At 39.6% G+C, this 22,154-nt stretch overlaps 1 long non-coding RNA gene across 1 annotated transcript in view; it reads left to right on the forward strand.

Moving 5' to 3' along the window:
• The window catches only part of LOC102385150, a 44,625-nt gene that overhangs the window by 14,479 nt on the left and 7,992 nt on the right, over nt 1-22,154 (forward strand). Inside the window, exon 2 of the long non-coding RNA XR_322896.1 lies at nt 12,398-12,511. This is a non-coding gene — a long non-coding RNA (uncharacterized LOC102385150). The remainder of the gene's footprint in view (nt 1-12,397; nt 12,512-22,154) is intronic.

The raw sequence follows: 22,154 nt of genomic DNA on the forward strand, positions 1-22,154 counted from the left end.
TTAGGGTGACAGTATTTGGATTTTGGGGAGCATTGGATTTGCAGCTAAATAGAAGGCTATAACCTATGGCCTAGCAAGCTGCTAACCACAAGGCAGAATATGTTAAAAGTAACCTTGAAAGATGCTTAGGCAAGCATCTTCCTAACCATATAGTAGTGTTGTAAGATATATAGCTTATTGTGTAAAAGAAATAGGATGCAAACCATCGGCTACCGTTAGAAGATAAAGCAGATTTTTCTTATGAATGCTTATGCTAAGCCAGCCATTTGCTTATGCTAAGTAGCCATCTTAACTGTGTCAACCATTTTTAAGTGAGTCTGTGTAAGTCTGTGCGCTGTGAATGAGGTGAAGTCTTAGGAATGTGGAGATGGTACAACGTGGGACTGAAAAACAGACTGGAATATGAATGACAACACATAATTGGTAACAGTATCCAAGATAAACATATGCAAAAAGGTGAATGGTGACTAGTAAAGAAGCCTCCAGAAGCTTCCGGTCCTAACCAAGTGACCGAAAGAAGTGGGATCAGGGTTTTAGACATGTGCTTATAGCAAAAAGACATGTAAATAAGTGAAATGCATAGGCAATTCCACACTAAGGAAACAAACAGTAAACAGAGGCGGAGCTTAAAATGGGAAAGACTAAGGGTGGAACAAAGGAGGGACAAAGGTTGGGAAAATGTTAATGAGCATAAACTAAGGTGTATAAATATGGGGAAAAAAATAATGTTCATGGCAGCTCCTGGTATTTGGAGCTTTGGCCGAAGCTGTCTCCATTTTGAATAAAGCTGTTGACAAGCAATGTGTGCAGGTGATGCATGATGGCATCGATTTGTTGTCTCTCTAGTCATTGGGTGTCACATGGAGTCAAGGTCTAACAGCCATGACAAACTCCTAGTTCCCCACCTCAAAAATCACTACAGCAAGTGGCAGAAGTTAGCATTATCTGTCCTATTATAGATGGAGATACTAGTATATCATAGCACATACAAACAAGGGGAGAAAATTAATTCTAGAATTTCTTACATCTGAGCGTGTAACTTCGAAATCTTAAAGCTAGTTGTGACAAGGGTCAGTTTAGCATATATATTTATAGTGGTCATATCTACATCTGTGCTTAAGTGAGGAGTAGGCTAATTAGATGAGCAGTATAGCATCACTGTCTTCATGTGCAATGCTATTAGGCCACAGTAAACTAATTAACACTGCCATAAGATAGTACTGTTGGGGACAGTACTATTTTACAGTGAGGATGCTGTATTTTACATGTATTACTATTACCAGTGAGGACGCTATTTTACATGTGGAGATGCTGACTGCAGGCAGAAATTGTACCTAGTTAGCCCAGGCAGCAGGGGGCTAGATTCCTGCCTGCTGCCTAGCCACACAGCTCTGTATTTTCATCACCCTTGAGTCATAGCCAGCCCCTCTACTGCCCAAAACCACCATCCAAAGCCCAGGGCTGACCCCCCCGCCCCACACACACACACACAATATAGACAGGATCAGCCCCTATGTAAGCTGCTCTGTCCCAGATCAAATTGCTGCTGGCCTGGGTGCACATATAGATGTTGTACCTAGGAGTAGTTTCCTCTGGCTCAAACTGCCTCAGATTTTATTGCTTCAAATTAATTGCACATGTAGATGCACCCGCTGGCCATGTCTACATGAGCGTAGATGTTTGGTTCTCCAGAAACAAGTAGCAGTGGTGCACCTTGCATTGCTGCTACTTGTCCCCAGGGAACACCCATGCCATGTATACTTTGATGTGTGGCAAGTTATCATGGGTGGGGTAGGGGAGACTGGGGCCAGCAACTGTGCTGGCTGCAACAGCCTTATCTGGATATCCAGGGGCAAAAAAATCCCATGGGAAAAAAAAAAAGCAGAATAGAGCATGCATGGGCAGTGCTCCCTTGCAGTGCAGAGAACATCTGAATATATGGTAGGTGGCACTACAGATATGTTTGCAGTACCACATGCCACGCTCATCTGGACATGGCCACTGTGTCTTTACCTACTGTGATGTTAGTTCTCATAGAAAGAACAAGATATGCATGTCCTTAAAGGCAGAATTATTTTGTTCCCTTATGCTGACAAATGTTGTGCATGTGCTTAACTTGATGTACCCAACTGGTTCCATTGAAGTCACTGGAACAGTTGACCTGCATAAGATTCATTGGGCACATCTACATGAGATAACAATGAGCAGTTGTAACTGCACATTTATTTAGTACTTGTATTACCAAGTACTAAATAAATGTGCAATAACCAGAGTTACTGTGCAGTAGCACTGGCAGATGTTTTCTTTAGGTGATGCTATTCTGCAGTAGCCTAATTAGCTATTGTGCAGTAGCCACAGTAGTGTATTACCACTGTCCATGCTGTGATATGCTACTGCATAGTCAGCGTCTCATGTAAACATGCCCATTGTGTGTATTTGTAGGCTCATGGCCTAGAGATGATCCTTCTTGTTAGCATTCAGTTTGGGAGACGTCACAGAATGAGGAAGTTGGTAATAATGCTGTCTAGGGATGTATCTCCGTATCTCTTCTGTAGACGAGTGACTTCTAGTTCTAATGCTGCCAGCACAACATCTTTCAAGAATGCTACATTCATGCATATTTTTGTTACAGTAAGAATGAGTACAGTTTCTTTTAATCTGTAGCAAGATGGCAGGGAGTAGGGAAGAGGTTCCATAGTGAAATAAAGACCTACAGAAAGAGAGAAGTTTTAAAGTTAAAACTCTTTTTCCCAGTAATAATACATTTTCTTCTTCACTGTTAGAAGAAAGAGATTAGTTCTGTGCTGCTTTACCATTGTCAATATTAATATTAATAGAACATCTTACAATATAGACATACCTCTGGAACAACCAATTCCTGGGTTGTTCTTTCTAGATATTGATTCTAAACAGGTATATTACAGTCTTCCATGATTCTGATCTATCTTGAAAATTGAAAGGTCATTGGGTAATAATGTATCTGAGAAACAGGAAATGAAACTTTCATACAGTGTTCTATTTACATTTGAATTATGTTTATTGGCTTTGTGTTTTGAGAATAACGGATATGTTCTGTGAGTCTCATAGCTACTTCCAAAGGGACAATGGTATCCTACATGACTTCTATTCTTAATACCTTTATAAGTGGTCCTCTACAAATGACACTTGTCATAGAAATACTACTCATGTGACCAATTTTCCTTACCTTCCACTTTTTTATTTTTAGTATTGATGTTTTACATCTTAGAGCACACCTTCATGGTTTGCTGTACATCATAGGTAATGGGGGCAGATCACTTAGAATAATACATTTCTTGGGTGACAAATATTATAAGAAGATCATAAATCTGTTCTCATGAAAAATCAATGAGAATGGAAAATGGTATAAAGTAACCCATTTTCATTATGCTTTTTAGACTATAATCATCTCAGCCTATTCTAATACCACAATATGGATGATGAGCAGTTGAAATCCAATTTGAATTCATAATACCACTTTTAATTTACACTACCACCTGTCAATAGGAAATAGACTGAGACATATTTCCTGAGAGATCCATAGGGAATGTTCAATTATAATTAACCTTCCCATTTTTGTTAAATCTTTGTCATAGCAGTGGATTGTTTGTGCCATTTCCCATTCTTGTAACAATCTGTCAAGAGAAACTATTTGAATTTTAATCTAATATTTTCTGTGAAATATACCAGAAGATTTTTTTTTCTAATCTTTTCAGTATTGTGATCAGCTGTCCATCCCATTCTTTCCCTCTGCCTGTATACACATTAATAACTCAGCCAGGGTAAAAGTGGAACAGCTTTGCTGAACTCTCAAAAGGTCTATGTAATATAACACTACTGTAAATGAATGGAATATATGGTATAAAAATGTGGCTACAGCATTTCTTTCTTCTGACAGAGCTGTCATGCACAGATGAAAGATAATAAAAATGGGCATAAGCGCAGACTTAGCCTAGTCGTTATTATCATTAGACTGTAATCTCTGGCTCCTCTTCAGATGTCATCATATGGCAGTAGTTGACATCAGAATTGGATTTACATTATCACTTTTAACTTGCACAAGTACTGTGTTCCAACAGCTGAAACCCTAAGTTCATGTCTCCTGGGATACTAATATAAACAAGCTCCTTTTTGTGTCAATAAATGGAGGGTGCAAATAGCCTGGTTTTAAAATTATTGAAAATAAACTAAAGAACTGGTCTAAGTATGAGCCTGTGAGGTTTGAGCAATCTGGTTATTTAATTTTTGTGGCTTTGGTTTAATTTTTCTTACTTGCCTTTATAGTCTCTCATTCCAACCAGAAAAATCTGTCAACTTGACAGATCCAAGATATTCAGAGTAGTTTGGCTAAGCACCATATACATTTTCAAATCTCTGAATGCTTTTCTCAAATGAAAGTCAAATATTTCAGGTGTGAACCCATCCCTTGTAAATGCTACATTCCACTGATCTTTTGTCAGAATGATAAAATATGTCTTGGAACTACTGCAGTTTTAGTGAAGATTTCCCCCTTCAAAACAAGATGGAAATGAATGTTACAGAAATATCTCCCTAGGCAAAATGACTGGGTGTTTTGTTGTTAAAGACAGTAAAACAGAGGAAGACATAGAAGCTCTGTACAACTAGTTGCTTTGGATTCTGCTTGCAAGTGTTTTGTCTGTATTCTAAATCTGGTCCCAAATCCCCACACCTTGAAATGAAATTGAAGGAGAAACACAGCCATGAGATTTTCCTGGTTTCCACCAAAATCCATAAATACTTCCTTAACATTCAGCCAAAACTTACTGGAAATTTGGTCCATGGCCCTCATAGGTAAACCTTGCCTAAATTCAGTTATGAAGCAAAAAAATCACACATGCCTTACTCCAGCTACAGTGTGATTCACTCATTGGACCACTGAACTAAGCCCTGTGTCTTGGGTTCTCCATCTAATAGCCACCAAGTTACTATGTGATATTGGTCAAGCTTTTTCATCACTTGGTGCTTACCCTTTCTGTCTTCAAGACAGAATAGTATATAGTCTTTTTAAATGATCTTGGAGACCTATGGATCAAAAGCATAATATAAAACCTTGTAAAAGTGTAAATGTTTGGAATGCTGGAAGGCAATGTAAAAAGGGAAAGTTTCCAAGATGGCATCCTTCTAGCATTTTACATTCTCAAAGAACTTAGCTTCTTTTTCCTTTTCACACATCTATTCTTCTACATGCAATTGAGCAGGAAAGAAAACAAGTTGAGTTGCAATTCTAGTGCTAAAAAATGTAATATGCAGAACCCCTAAATTTATAGCATCTGGAAAAGAAATTATAACTTTCTGACTGTTATATATGACAAGAAAACCTTGATTTTTTTTTTTATTCTAATTACTTGGAATTGGTAGTATACATAGAGTACTCTCTTTAAAGTTCCTTTCCATTACAAAATTCCATAGCCTCTAACACATTCTATAAAATACAATTGATGACTTATGGTTACTATTTAAGATGCCATTAACACATGATCAAGTCAATTTAAGGCATGATAATATGATAAACAAGCCACAAAGTTATTCCACATAGAATGCGTACCAGTTTTGTGGCTCGCTGCATTGCAGACTAGACTGGAATGAGTTACAGATCCAAGTTCTGTCCCTGGCCTCAACTGACAATCATCTGATTACAGGTACCCAGTGTTCAAGTTGCTGGTGTAAGGGGATCCAGGGATCATGATCCCAGACTCCCCCTGCATTGGCAAGTAAGGTGTGTTTGGGATCTAATCCCTCATCCCTTGTATGTGTGGCATGGAAGCGTGAGTCTTGGGATCCCATCATGCTTTGAAACCGATGTCTGTTAAAGGTCTATTTGTTACAGAGAAATCTTTATAGTGGGGAATTCTGATAACAATCTTTCAGACCAGTAGGTCTTCTTAGACCACTAATTCTAGGTTTAAAAACCCCCAAGCCCATTAATTTTAAACCACCTCCTTTTCTTGCCTGCACACTTGATATTGAAATATGTGGCAGATATTAAAAAAGGTGCTGGTCTTATTTGAATAAGTATCCAGAATGTTATATACTTTCCCAAATTCTGCTCATTTTTACTTACAATGCTCACTGACCGGACTACACACAACCATATTCCTTCTAGCATACCCCTGCTTCTTGCCACCTGTAATGTTGCTTGTGGGATAGATCCAATAGCCAGTCAGCTACCTAATCAAACATACTGTCATCATCTAGGTTAAATGGGGGCTTATTTTCCTCCAAGTAGTCAGGTATCCTCTTTTGGGAAAAGCTGGGCAGCTTGGTCTGGCATGGTGAGATCAAGTCTACCTTTTGCCTGTTCCTTGGGTTTGACTTTTCAAAATGTTAAAGGTACACTAAAGATCATGACACAATATTCTGAAGACTAAGGGGAGATGGTTCTTAATTGGTTGCTTTAATCTCAACAGCCTAAAACAGTGCAAATGGTGTTAATTGTTGCAGGAAGAATGAACTTGAGAGCTAAGGAAGGAAGGAAATTTCAACTAAATTGTTATACATGTAAAATGTATTTGGAACTTCAGTGTTTTTTCTTTTGTAATTGTTCTGCTACTGGTTGGTAAACTTAAAAAAATTGAAAAAATAATTAAAAGGTGGATAGTGCATCTTTAAGGCAAGATAGGTGATTTCAAGGTGTAGCTTTTAAGGGAGAATTGTTACGCTGGAATGACCCAGAAGGGTGCCTATTGTACTTGCTATATTAATGTGTTTCATAATGTATGTATATGACTTCCCGGTTCCAGGAGAAAGCACAAAGCTTCCTGATTGGTCAATGCATTTTCATGCTGACATGTTTCTATGGAAGGAAAATTACGCTGTTCTTGTTTTAAATGAGATCAGCAAGTCTGTTATCAACAGGAAGTTGAGTTTGCTTTGGGAACAGTTTTTACCCTGAAATATCGCACTTATTATGACTAAATGATATGGATTTCTAGCCCTGATCTTAGCACCATCAAAGATATAGCTAACAGAAGTGGGGACAGAGATCTCTGTGACTGAAGTAATAGATTTAATGCATCAAATGTAACACTGTGAGTGATCTCATGCAATTATTTGCAATGGGTGTTGAGTCCACACACTATGTGAATTAGTGTGCAGATGCCACAAGAAACCTGAGACTACAATTTCCACATCCTATTCACATAATGGATATGGAAATAGAAGTAATTTCAGATAGTAGATAGGTATCCCAAGCCAATAAAAAAACATATATAGCTCAATTTCCTTTTCAGCACTATAATAGGAGGTAAACAGCTGTTCAGATGCAGTATAGTACTCTTTTGGATTGCTTTGGACATATGCAGCATGGTACCTTTGAAAGGATTAGTTCTTGCAACATGAGAGATGTTTCTAAAATATATATATAAAATTAAAAGTCACAGGTTATCATGCCCTTATGACCTTTCTTCTCCATGGATACCTATTCTTTTGTACCATGTGAGCTCCATTTTGACCGGCTTATTATTTTCATCAGTGCTATCCAGACATGACTTTTGAAAGAGACAAGACTGCAAATTAAAAAAGGCAGAGCACTTCTGGTCCCAAAGTGATCTTTGTTCATTGAAGCTAACCAACCTCCATCTGTGCTTTCTTTGTGTGAACCTGCCACTGCATAATGTAAAATCTTCTAGGTCACTAGTGATTGGTGAGTTCAGTTATGTATCCCTTCAGCCTAGGAGTGGTTATTTTTGTTTTGTTTTGTTTTGTTTTTGTCACTCCAAGGTAGAAGTGTGGAGTGCTGGTTATTTGATGTTCATTGAGATGTTAGGGCAGCAATGAAGTTTTAAGCAATGTTTAAATATGTCATACGTCCATACAATGAAGAGGAAATGACTATTTCATAAATGCACTAAAGTCATGGAGATACTGAAGACCTCTGCCTGTATGTTGTATCCTCCTACTTTGTGTCTGTCTCTTCATAAAGAATATAACCAATTCAGGGTGGATACTTAGTAGTACATGTGTCTGTTGATTGTCTAGTGCAGTACTGGAGCCAAAATATTTGTTAGACCGTAGGAACTGCCGTAATAGTAGTAGTAGTAATAGTAATGATGATGTTGAATAATGTATTTTGGTAAACAAGCTTCACTTTTCTAGCAAGGTCCAATGATTTCTAGGATCCCAGATCAAAAAAATAATAGGTTATATTAGTAATAACTTGTAAATAGATGTTTGTGGGGGAACATTCACTGGGGGAGAATTGACATTTTCATCCATTTACAGAAAAATGAAATAATTGGATTTAGGAGCTTTCATTTCATCATATGTGTATATGTCTGTGCATGTGAAACGGAAATTTTGTTTTCCATAAAGGAAGGGTGTTATTCCTGTATATGAATAATGTTAAGCTGCAATTGAACTACAACGCTTTAATTGTAGTTCAGTTGCTTGTTGATCACCTTCATTCAGAGGATGATGGAGTTCCATCTCTACTAATAAGTAGAGCCACTCAGGATTTTTTTCTTTAAACTTTTTTGTTGAAAAATGAGGATTAATTGAAACTGAAACTTTTCAGGTAACCATAGAAGTTCTGATGAAACTTTCATCGGGACACTTTCTCCAGTCCAAGATGGAATTTGTGATCAAACGAAAGAAACAAACAAAAAAGAAATATTCTACACCCAGTGCTTAGGGGACTCTCTGGAATCTAGGAGATCTATTTTCAGGATCCTGTGCCTCCTCTAAAACTACCAGGTTACACAGTTTGTATCTTAAAGAAAATGTAATAATTTAAATAGTGTGCAGCTTCCCTAGGAGAAGATATTAAGAGAGCCCCACCTTATAGCACTAAACATACCAATGATTTTTTTTTTAATGTTTTTCCTCACCAGAAAAGTAGGAGGCCCACATTCAGAATAGGGGCTTGAGTCTACCACCTATATCCTTGATGAATGCCCTCACCTCTAGGGTATTGGATGTGTTTTTGTTTGTTTGTGTTTTGTTAGAGAACATTTTGAAAGTGTTGGATTCATTCCTTTCAGTACCAAATAACACACTGAAACTGTGACATTTCAGGACATCGAATTCTTGTTTTACAGTGATGAATGACCCTTAAAAATCTGGTTTAGGATGAGCAACATTAACAATGCTTTTCTGAGAGAGGAAAATTTAAAAAACACTTTGAAAAAAAAAATGTGTTTAAAGATATTCCTACAGTAGTCCCTGTTTTTAAGATTCCCAACGTTTTCCATTTCCAGCCTGGCACATAGTACTACATAAGAAGCCATTTTAATGGAATTTCTGAAATTGCAGTCCCAGAATGAAGTAGGTTGTGCAAAGGAGTGCAAAGATTTGGTGACAGCCAAACCTCAAAAAGATCTGGGGCTCATATTTGACAAAGTGTAAGGTTTGAATTACTTCTGTGTTCTCTGAGTTAATAGAACACAGCCCAAATCCTGAGTACCTTCAACTCGCATTTATTTTCAGTGGGAAATGTTGGTGTCTGGCTTTGCTCAGGATATGACCCCATAGCTCAGTTTTTCACAGGCAAAGCTTCTTACCAGATTTTCTGCACTGCTTGCTCACATGTAAAGAAACCCTAATTTGGGAAGGGATGGAAAGAGTTTTTGTCCCTTGCTTCAGCTGTGGGAAAATGTCCCTTTTTCCCACAACAAAACCTCATTGTTTTCTGGCTCCTACTTCAGACAAGGTTATGCAGGAGCCCACTATTTCTACTACCTGTCTAAGTCATTCCTTAGTTACACAATACACATTACCTAATATGTACTATAACTATATGCCAGATTTTTAACTGATATAAAGACCCAGAAAAGTCTAAAGTAAGCTGGTAGTAAGGATTTTTTTGTTGCACTTGACATAACTTTCCTCATTTTCAGAACTTTTCAAGAGTTAATTCTTCATCTAACATTTTGAAAGTACAGCTTGGAATTTCATATATGAGGATTTACTCGTATCTGAACTCTGCTTTTCATTCAGTCTCAAATCCAAAGCCTTACTTAAGTCTAAAATACCAGGTCAAGACCCAAACAGCACCTTTTTTGCCCATCTCTAACAAAACCTAAGAATTCTTATTTAGCTCTCTGTTTATGCTGTGGCATAAAGCCACATTTTTATGGCTCCATCAGCGTTATAAATCTGCCTCCATATAAACTGCATATCCATATTGAACTGAAATATATATTTTGCTTTTTGGTTAAAGAACTGCATATTATGACACTTATTATTGGTGGTGTAGATTAAGAGGCAAATATTGATTTAATTCATTTATTATGCAAGGCAAAATCTGGTTTTGTTAATCTAGCAGAAAACATTTGTTCAAATAGAGTTAACCCAAATCTATGTAGGTATAAGTGGGTGCAGCTATATGTGCAATGAATGTGAGGCAATAAACTCTGGAGCTTATTGTTACATAGTTTATTGCTCCCAGGCATGCTGTTTGAACATTGAGCTGGGTCAGAGAAGTCTCTATTGGCAGGGGGGCCCTGGGGATCTGCTGGGGCTGCTCTCCCAAGGCTTGATGTGCTGAAAAGAGGCTGGCTGGGGTACAAAGGTGCTCCAGTGTGGGGCTAGCCAGCAGGCAGGCCCCGCACTGAAGCACCCTTGTGCCCCAGTGAGTCAAGACAGTGTCTACATGTGCACTGCTGTGGAGTTTTTTACTTCACAGCTGCAGAGTTAATTAGTTTACTCCAGCCTAATAGGTATGCATGTGTAGACATGCAACATTTACTGCAGAGCTAATTAGTCTACTCCACAGTAAATGTCTCATATAGATACACCCACCAAGATGAAAAACAATTGAACCTTTTAGCTTATTGATTGCTTAAAATTATAAAGAACATTGTCTCACAATCCAAAGACAGCTGTATAGTTCACTCTTCATTTGCACAGTGCCCAACATATGCTGTAACTGTGGGCCAAATCCACAGCTGGTGTAAGATGACACTGCTCCCTTGTCTTTAATGAAACTATACGGATTTAAATGAGCAAAGGTCTTCCCATCTTTTTTAGCTAATGACTCAGAAACAAAGTGTGGTATTTTTAGTGCTGTGAAATAAAATCCTCCTTGCTGCGCAAGTTAAAATATTTAAAGTACAGTGCTAGATCTTATGGGTGTTTAGAATTTTATGACTTAACCTTAGGATTTTCATTACTTATACATTACTGATATTTCACACTTAAGCAATTAAAACCTGTGATAATTAGCTTATTGCTTCCATAATCCACTGTACAATAATGGTACTTAAGAGCATCAGTTTAACATAATAAAATAAAGAATGTTTGAAATAATTTTATGCCGAGCTAGCTCTCATTTGACAGTAAGTTTATAGTGGTTGAGTACCTTACGCTCTAATAAAAGCAAATAGATTTTCGATTATTACAAACCACTCACGTAATGCTGGCAGGGGAAATAGTGATTCTAAATAGGAAGTAAATAATCACACCAATACACCATCCCATTTAAGTGTAAAAGTAAAACAATTATGGTTCTTTCTCTAGCTTCTCACTGAAGCAGACAATGAATCATTACATGTATTTAGAATTTTATTAAAGTAAAATCATCTTGAATGGTATACTTGTGGCATGCAGTAACATTTCTGAATTGTATTAAAGGTTACTTTCTTTCAGCACAAATGCAAATACAGGATTACAGATCATGAAAATGAGAAGTTAATTTTGTAACAATTTCAGGGGAAATAAAACACCTGGGACCTTACCATCTGTCTTCAACTTGCTGCAAAATATAGATGGAATTTTGCTACACTTCATAAGTTTTAGTTGACCTTAGGCCCTGATCTACTGAAGTTAACAGAATTATTTTCATTAATTTAATGAGCTGTAAATTTGGCCCCTACTGGGCACATTTACACATGCATTGATGTGCTTTGCCCATTAAAGGTAATACCTCCAATGTGAGGTACTAAATAAATTCTCATGAGGCTGCCCTAATGCACAATATGTACAGTGCATGTTTTGTAAGTGACAATGCAGAGTAGTGTATTTAACTGTATAACAGTGTAATCACACACTTTTTTATGTAACACTTTAATGAACAGTAAAATAGGTTACTGTGCATTAAAGCACACGTAGTCATGCCCACAGGGTGCTATACTTGGCCTGACTGGTGGCAATGTGGAACAGCTAGTCAAGCATATCGATCTGACTGATGCTAGAAAGATATATTAAAGTCTTCCATGGCATCTGCTAAATTCATTGATGTACTTGTTGCCAAGTGACTGTAATAGAATTTCTGATTTTTCTCAGATGATGTAGCAAAATTATTTTAAAGTCACACCAAATATTGTAGTTCAGCAAAATAACTAGTTTGCTTTCTTTATCAACTTTTACTACAATAATATGTTACTTATTTCAACACTAATAACACAACACATTTTTATTCTAGGTCTATTACAGGGAATTTACCAATTAAGGAGAGTGTATTTGGAGGCCTGAATCGCTGATTTACACATTCACCTCAAAGCAGGTCAAAACCTTGGAAAGAGAATGCTCGTCAAAGGTTAGTAGATTTGTTTGGAGTTGTTTCCTGAACTGTTATACATTTTGGAATTGATAGCCAAGTAGTTTTGTAGCGCTCAAATCATGCCTGTGTTCTATGCCGAGTGTGCTATGCTGTGTGTGTTAAAGCCCAGAGGAAGGACGCTGTGTGCACCCTCATGCAGGACTGTAGATGACGTAGTGAATATGAAACTGTTCAGAAGAGGGTAGGTTTGGCCAACTCTTCCCATTCAAAAAGAATAATAAAAAATGTTGAAATTGTCAAAAGAAAGGGGCTTTTTATTTAAAGTAATTTCCCATTGTTTAAGATAGTTTTCAAACTTGTTCATGCTTATCATAATGAAATCGTTGGATTGACTCAATACAATCTTTATCCTTGATTTGGCATTTACAGCATTTTTAATATTAATTTTTCATCCCCATTTGAGGCAGTATAGATCTTTTAAATCTCAAACTATTGTGAGAGAGACAAATTGTTGTCTACCTAGCTCTATCCTGCTCAGTCCCTATTAAATTCCAGTACCATAAGTGTATAATAAACATTCCTCTAAAAAGGTTAGATCAATGCATTCATATATGACAGTCTTATGATCTCAATATACAAAATAATTCTCCTCTCTGATTATGTCACATATAATGTTCATAAAATGGTTATAGCTCACTTGTAATAATGAGATTACATATCACAATCATGTCTATTATAATGGTGTCATCAGATTGTAATTTATTCATCAGTTGAGCTTCATGACAGTGCTCTTATAAAATATAAGAGGACCTGAAAAAATGTACTTACCAGATATTTAATAATTTCAGGGTCTGCTGAAACTTAGACTTTTACAGTTACCAAAGAAATAGAATTGCCAGCTTGCTTTAGTTTAATTGTGTTTGCTATTGTTTTTAGTATATGAAACCTCAGTTCTTAGTAGTTTTGCTTATCTCTATGGAGCATGAATTTATTTTGTGTAGACAAATAGCCATAACATTTCCTCATGACTCAAGTCATTTTATGTGTTTTCTTCATATAAATACATTTTATAAAGAATCAACCAATCGGTTAAGTGTCTCTGCTTATTTTTATTCTTTTAAAATTATGCATAGCGGATATTATTCTCATATCTGACTTTCTTAGTTTTTCAGAAGGTGAATTCTTTTTTTGTTTAGAAAGATATTTGTTAGCATGTGTGTGTGTATACTTTTTAATACTTCAGGCTACAGCACAAATGTATTAGGTGTCCATATTGTTCTTTCATTGTTTTGAAATTATGGCACCCCCAATTAAGCATCTAGATCCATAATCTAAGAAAGAACATTTTTTCTATAATTTTTTTCAAATATGCCAAAACTAATAAAGCAGACAAAAAATCACAGTATATTTTGAAGTCTATTGAGTTCATGTTTACAAAACAATAGTGGTTTATTTTCTGCATTAGTAAATTGAGCTGCTTAAAATCTCCATTGTTGTTGTAATTTATGTTCTTAAGTCTTTTTAAAAAAACTTCCAAACTTCTCAGCCCCATGGAGATTTTATTTTACTCCCACTCCTATCTCAAGGATAAAATTTGAGAGAACAGTAGTTGTCTCTTGAGTTATATGCAGTCTCTGAAAGGATGCTTTAGACTTGAAGGTACCTTTTAATTAGGATACATCTGCCCTCCAAATCACACCAAGACTTCATGAATGAAAATTATTACATGAAGAATCACAGTTTTTTTAGTTAAAAGAATATATGGTTCTGCTTGCTGCCCAATCTTTCTTAATCCTACTGGGATAATTTTCCAGGAACCAAGCATTTTTTCAATGTTGCTATTTGATACTTCATTGATTTGAGCTATCTTAAGACTTTTTTCTTTCATTGGTTTGTTAAGGCCATGAAGATTTCATGAATATATTTTACTTGGTTTGTTTTATGGATCTGGAAGTAATGCGAATGAACTAGGGTATAGAAGGCCCTTGATATTTACTTTGTGTGTGTGTGTTATATACACAGCAGGAGTTAAGCTCTTTGATCTGTACTGAACTGTTCTAGTATGTTTGTAACTTTACTGAGTTCAGTAAGAAAATGTTTATGTAGTTAGAAATTAGAGCTGTGCAAAGCTTTGGTCTCTGACTCAATTTGGCCCAATTCAGTGGCTGAATCTACAAATCCAAATTGAATCAGGAGACCCTTCAATCTCTCCAAATTGAAATGGAATCCTCCAAATCTATTTGGAAAGATTCGGCAATTTGGATATAGACATAGTTTTAAACGTTTTTTCTACATACGTCATGGTACCATGTGGCTTGTGAATGCTGTTAAGGTGGGGCAGATGGAGCATTGCACAGAAGCTTAGGGGGCTCCCCGATCCCGCCATGCCCCACTGGCTCAGTGACTGGTGCCTCCTGGGTCTGGGGGGCACCTGGGGTCCCCCCATGGCCGATCACTGAGCCAGGGAGATGTGGGGAGGTCCCCCTGCATGCTCAATGGCAGACCTGGAAGTGGACCAGAAGTACTCCTGTGGGATGCTCCATCTGCCCCAGCATCGCAGTGTTCGTGAGCCACACCTGATACTGTGGCAGAGCCCCCCCATGGAACGTGGGGTAGTGAGGTGCAGCACGGATTGCCTCCCGCCCAGCAGCACTCGGTGAGTGCCAGGGCTTTTCTTTAAAGGGCCGGGAACTGGGGTGGGCAGGGCAGCCATGGGGGGTCTGGAAGAGCAGGGAGGGGATGGGGGCTGGCACAGATCCCCTCATGGTCCCCTCCCCCAGCCCTCGTTCCCCCACCCTCTTACTTACCAGCTTGGAGTCGAGGACTGCCCGAATCATCGAAGCTCTTCGCATCTTTTCTGAAGATTCAGAGAACTTTGAATAGATTTGGACCTTTTAATTGGTCCCCTGATTCCATTTGGATTTGGGGATTCAGCCACTGAATCGGGCCAAATCTCTGAATTGAATCACCACCCAAAGCTTCACACATCCCTGCTAAACACCTGAAAAAAACAATTTTTCCAAACAAAGGAAAATTAATTTAAGCCCTGATCCTGAATGCTTTTACCATGCTAAATTTCTGGCCCCATGGACAGCTCCAGGGACCATATCTTTGATGACCCTGTTTTAAATTTATAAGTGGCTATACTAGTACAACCCCACCCCCCCAAAAAAAAAAAAAAACAATTTACGAAACAAAGCAAAGCCCTGATCCTGAATTCTTTTGCCACGTGAGGCTACAATAAGACTTGAAGAAGTAGTAAGGCCTGCTGATAACAGAGTATATTATTGTCTAAAGACATTTTGCTTTATTGGGAAGAGATTGCTAAATACTTTAATGCATTATAAGTGTAGGGCTGTTTGTGATGTAAATAAATTAAACTATCCCATTAACCTTCTTCAAAATATCCTGTCTGGCTTTCCTAGAAAAAAATCTCCCCCCCACCCCCAAGAAAATGGATAATAATAAGGATTAGAGTTGCTTACTTTTTTTTTTTTTGCTTGCATACTTCTTGGTTTCCTTTATTATAATTTGTTTTATTTTATGGAATGAACATGAATTCATCCCCTGCTTTCTTTGAACTGTCTTAATGGCTAAACCAGCTATAGCTTCTACAATTTTGTCACTGTGGTGGTTCTGAAGGCAATTGGGTTTGCTATTTATAAAGAAAAATCAGTTACATTTTTGGAAGAAATATAGGCTCTCATCACTTAAAACATAACCATATGCAGAAATGTACCTCTTTAAATAATCCCAATAAAATGATTCAGACTCTAATGTTCTCTAATGTTCACACAAAGACATTTACAAGGTCATAATCTAAAATCTAAATGTCACTTTTCATCCTTAAGGAAGACAAGAACCAGCATAACTCAGATAAAGCAATAAATAAATCAATAATCTGCTAATCTATTATTTTTTCTAGTTGCTAAATTAATAAACTGGTTTCCTAATTAGGCCATGTAACACTTCTCATTATAAGAAGAGGTTTTTAATTGCTGATAACTTTGTCAAACTTTAGCCATTTGGTTGAAATGTTGTATGTCAGGTTTCTATTTTTTGCTCATTGTTTTTTAATCTTTTTGGCCTTTTCTGAGAAAAAGGCTACAGAAAAAATTGTTGTTTGGCACTATTAAAATGTTTTATGACACAATACCCCCCATATATTTTATTTGAAATTGGTCATAGAGTGGCCTCTATCTCAGGGTTACATCCACATTTGGTCAAAGTAATAAGCCTTTCAGGCTTAGCTGCTATTTTTTTCTGAATGTTCTATTCTCACTGAGCACATTTTCAAGTGCTGATCAGACTTTATGTAGACTGTCCCCAAAGAGCAACCAAGCATGCTCCCTCCTGACCTTTGCGGGATTATCACTGCAGAATTTTTTTTTCTGAGAGTCTAGGCATTGGAACAGCAAGGGAACCTTTCTTGTTCTGTCCGTGGTTCCCCTGTTGGCCCTCAGCGCTGCCAAGGAAGAAACCCTCTAATTCAAATGCAGAACCAACAACAACCAAATCAGTGGGGAGGGAAAGGAACAGATTCACACAAAGTATCTTGTGGGACTGGCTGGGCCAGGAGAATGGGAACTAGTAGAGAGAAGAGGGGACACTAGAATTGGAAGGAAAGGGGAATGTAAGATTGGTTGGGCAAGGAGCTTTTGATTCAGGAAATTGGGGTGAAAGCTAGGAGACGATTTGCTTCAGGGTGGAGGGGAAGAACATGGGGATCAAATGTTGAATTTGTAAGAGTGGAAGTGACTAGGTACTGGCTTGCCAAAGATCCTGAAAGCAGCAATAAGTGGGATGAAGCTAAACAAATGGAGGTGTGAGGGCATGTGTCTTACAAAGAGCTCTGTTCTGAAAGAAAAACGGGGCCTGGCTATGAAAGAAGACTAGGACAGAAAGCCAGAATGGGAAACTGGAACAGTGAAACACAGAGTGGAGCAGAGTAATGGGGAGGAGGAAAGGAGAAGAAGGAATAAGACTGGGAGCCTGAGGAAGGAGCGGAGAGGGATTGAACAGGAAGTATGGATTGGACGGGGGTGGGCAATTATTTGGGCTGGAGGGCCACTTAGGGAGTTTTGGTGAGTTGTCATGGGCTGGATCATCACCCCCACCCCCCATGACAGCTCACCAAAACTCCCAAAATGTGGCTCTGTCCCATGCTCAGCTAGGCAGATGAGATAGAGCTATGGGCAGGTGGGGAGCAGCATCTGGGAGTGGGACAGGTGGGCCGGGCTAGGGCTGCAATCAGTATTGTAGGGCAGTGACAGTGTGGGGCCAGGGCCTGGAGCAAAGCCATGATCTGCTCCCTGCATGCCTCTGCCCGCGGAACTGGTGTCCAGCATGGGGACATGTGGGAAGCAGATCACAGCTCTGCCCTGGGTCCTGGTCCTGCGCTGTCACTGCTCTGTGATCCTGGTCCCAGCACCGTCCAACTATCCCACTCTTGGATGCTGTTCCCCACCTGCTCTTAGCCCCATTCCATCCCCCTGGTTGTGTTGACCCAGCCCTGCTCACAGAGGTCCCAGCCAGTCTCCATGGAGACCCACCTGCCAGCTCCATCCAGCACCCCCCAGTGGTGGGTGCAGGATGGATGGGCCAGGGTCCCCAGGCAGCGGGGCTGGGCCTGGTGGTAGTGGCAGAGACTGGCAGTGGCAGCTGGAAGAAGTCACCATTGTGGGGGTGCTGGGAAGCAAGTCCAGCTGCTATACTACCCCAGCCCTGCCGCATGCTCCAGGGCTATGGGACAAGCCTCATGCACCATGGCCTGGGCTGCACCCCCATACCTGGGCCAGGTGAGGCTGAGGAACCCACCAAGGGCTGGATAAAATCCCTTGACAGGCCAGATCTAGACCAAGGGTCATATTTTGCTCACCCCTGGGATAGGGCAAAGTAATACAATGATATTATAAATGGCTGAGAAATTTGAGCTATGAGGATTATGAGTAGACAAGTGAGAAGAATGAAACTGGAAGACGGAACAAAATGGGATGAGATGGGACAGGGTCAGAGAGAGGCTAGATGGGTAATTAAGAAAAAAAAGGCCAATAAAAGTCACGTGCTGTAGAACAAAAAAAAGTTGCATTGCATCCACACACAAAGAACCAAAGTGTATGACAGCTGAGTAACACCACCTCTTTGAGAAACAGTCACCTTGAGCCACTGTACAACTGCTAACATGAAGCTAGGGTGGTACCTTCTTTGCATTTATCAGCTGTAGTAGTTTTCCATGCATAATTCCATTCCCAATGCCTTGCTCTCAGCTCAGGTCAAACTGATAGGAGCACATCCCCTTTAAAACTCCACTTTCTTTTGCAAAAAGAGTTTCCTGCTTAACCATTACTGTGTGCAAATGTGAACTGCTGCAAAGAGAAGCAATCACTGAAATGGGATATTATTTTCTGGAGCAAGGTGGAGATGCTACATCTCCTTAAGCTTGTGGGAAGAGGGGGTTTTGCAAATCCAGTTATATGGAATCCCAGGAACAAAGATCTTTACAAGGAGCTAGGTGGGGAATACAGGCCAAGGAGCAAAAGTGAGATGCAAAGCTGTAGCAGCCCAAGGCCAAGAATCTCAACAGACTGACTCCAAGGAAAACATGCAAACAAAGACCTAGAGCATCCAGTGATGTGTTCCTTCTTTAAGAATTTTTATGCCACTTTGGTGGCAACCCAGCATCTGTCACACTTGTGACCTTTGAGTCCTCAAAGGGAACCTCTGAGTTCCACAAGAAGGAAGAGGATGATGAGCCCCGAGACAAAGAGGGGAGATGTTGGTAAGTGGTACAGTTTTTCATTCATTTCCAGTATGCATTCTTTTCTCACAGTGTGCTCTCTCTGTTTTTTGGCATGCCTAGGACAAAAGTTATACTAGACTGCATCTTATTTATTTATTTAAGGAAGTCCTATGAAGTAGGTCACAATAAAAGTTTAGAGATCTGAACTCTCTGCTACATAATACCCACACACCCTTTTATTAGTACAACATTTCAAAGAGGGGTTGTGGCATGATACCCAAGCTGACCGTGTTACAGGATGTGCGGTTTGCAGAAAAGGCCTTTTTTTTTCTCTCTCTTAGATGGACATGATGCATTTGGGCTCCTTTTTAATTTGTTTCCTGGAAAAGACAGTTTGTAGACATGTGCAGTCAAACTATGTTGACATGTCCTAGGTCCAGACACTTCACTTTCATGATTTGCTGAGGGAGACAGCTGAAAGGGCTGGAGAGGTAGTAGTAGTGTCCTGGTCTCCAGGGATCCAGCTTGTAATGTAGCAAGCAAGGTCATATCGCTTGCTCTTGGGAAGATTCTTTTCTACCTGCAATACATTTAACTATATCCAGAAAATTCTTTGGAACTCGCTCATCCTTTCCTTGAGGTTCCTGCATATTCCCAGCTTGTTTCTTTTGCTCACACAGGACCCTTTCATGCTAGTCTGCAGGCATTACTATGGACATCATTGCTGTTAACAAGCGGGCTTCAAGGTAGCTCAGGAGCTCTCAGCCTGCCTGTAGCATTTGACTTATCAGGGCCTTTCTCAACAGTGAAATATCAGCTAAAGTTGCACAGGATGCTGGCCAGTTTTACAGTATTATGAACTATTGTAATTTTATTTTATTTTTTGCAATTTTACTTTATTGGACCTGGATGCTATTTCCTATCACATGCCTCTCCCTAGTTTCTCTGCACTCTTTTTGGAAATATGGGAGACTTTGGCCACACTAAACTCACTTTGGCAGTAGGAGCTAAAAGGTCCCATTACAAGTTCCCCTGCAAGCTGGTGACTGCTGTAACTGCAGATTACACATTTACACAGTAAATAATAATAATTAGAGAGATTTAAAAGTTTTCTTTTCCTTTGTGCTAATGCTGTAAGTCTAGCAAGCTCCTTGTCTTTTTTATCAGCATCCTCAGCTGCAATAGTCTTGAGAGGCACACCTTGACAGCAGCAGCAAGGCTGATGCAGATGAGGAAGTGAAAGAGACACTCCAGGGAGGACATGTTCATAGAGCTACTGAAATGTTCAGATGCAGCCAAAGAACAGTGGAATGAGAGGGCACTCTGGGAGAAGGAAAATGTATTGAAAGAGAGGCAGGAAAAGAGAGAGGTGCACAAATGGATGCCCAAGGACATAATGAATCCACTGAAGCAGCAGACAGAGATGCTGCAGAAAATAATCCACCATCAGATCCTCTGCACAGGAGCTCTCTTCTCATTTCACCCCATGGAAAAAGCATCTATAAGGAGCCTTGTACTTTGGTGCACTCTGGGGAGGGGTACTAGAGCCTTTCTTCAGCATACTGCCTGAAAGGTACAAAGGAAAGAAAAACAGGGATTTGTGTACACTAACTCGATGTGCCAACAAGCACTTTGCTCTTCTTTCCCTTCCTTCAGGACTTTTCATATACTAATCTTACCAGTGTTCATCTTGCTTGTTTTCATTGTTTGCTTTGTCCAGCTGTTTGATCTGTCTGTTACCACTAACAGAATCCTGCACCAGTTCCTAGTTACCTCAAATACAATTATTACCTAATTTATTTCACTCTGTGCATTAAAAAACAATCATAGCCATATGTGTACAGGCACATGCTTAGTACGCGACTCCCAGTTTGGGTGGCTAATTTTGAGGATAAAGGTGTGCAGCATACATGACAATATACAGTATTATGATGTGATGTAGTTATAGCCATTTGTGTTAAGCTATTGAGGTACTTGGACAGTTTCTCCATCCACTTGACACCCAACTGGCAATGTTTCCCCTTTAGCAATAACAGTGGTGGTGATGTTTGACTAAGGTTGAGGCTTGTCAGTGGCATACCTTCAAGTACCCAAGAGCACATTCAACTGTCATTCTGTGTCATCACTACTGTGCAGGAAAGCACAACATATATTACACACACACACACACACACACACACACATGCACACTTACTTTGCAGCACACCAAACATTATGAAGCATGCTGAGAAGGCAAATGCCAAGTCTTCTGGCAGGGGAGGGAGAGCTGAAAGTTCCCCCCACCCCAAACATTGATGCACCCTCTTTCCTGGCAGCAATGAGTCTTCTGCTCCTAGTGGGAACAGGGAGGTGGGAGCAGTGTCTGCATCTCCACCACTAATACCACTAATCAGCAGCAGCATTACATTCTCCACCCCAATTTCAGTTCCCATCGTGATCCTTCCAGTGCCAGAGGAGAGGCTGGATCTGGAAGCAGAGGAGCTGAGGGCCATAGCAAAGGAAATTCTGGGGAAGGACGGGGAATCTGAGTTTGTGCCCTGCACCCCTCAAAGCTCCCCTAGAGGCAGGTCTCCTTCTCTGGAAGGCACTTCAGAGGAGGTTGTAAGGGCAGGTTGCTCAGCTCCTCCTGTTGTTTGTGCCTCTGCCTGGTGAGAAGGGGACTAAGGCAGGATCCCCACCATCAACCCAGAAGCAGGTGAGTAGTGTAGTGTGGGATCATTTTGAGGTGGAAGATAATCCCAGGTATGCTACCTGCCAGCATGGCTGAAGGCAGATCAGCTGGGGCAAGGAGGTGAAACATTTTGCCATCGTGGCGATACTGTTGCATGTCAGGAGGCAGCACCCCTTTGCCCTTGTTCATCCTCAGCCTGGCACTAGTGGGAGTGTGCCCAAAAAGAAGTCCCCCTCTCACTTCAAAGCCCCCATCACCAAGAAGTAGAG

Source organism: Alligator sinensis, unplaced genomic scaffold, assembly GCF_000455745.1.
Source record: "Alligator sinensis unplaced genomic scaffold, ASM45574v1 scaffold7_1, whole genome shotgun sequence".
Classification (NCBI taxonomy): domain Eukaryota; kingdom Metazoa; phylum Chordata; order Crocodylia; family Alligatoridae; genus Alligator; species Alligator sinensis.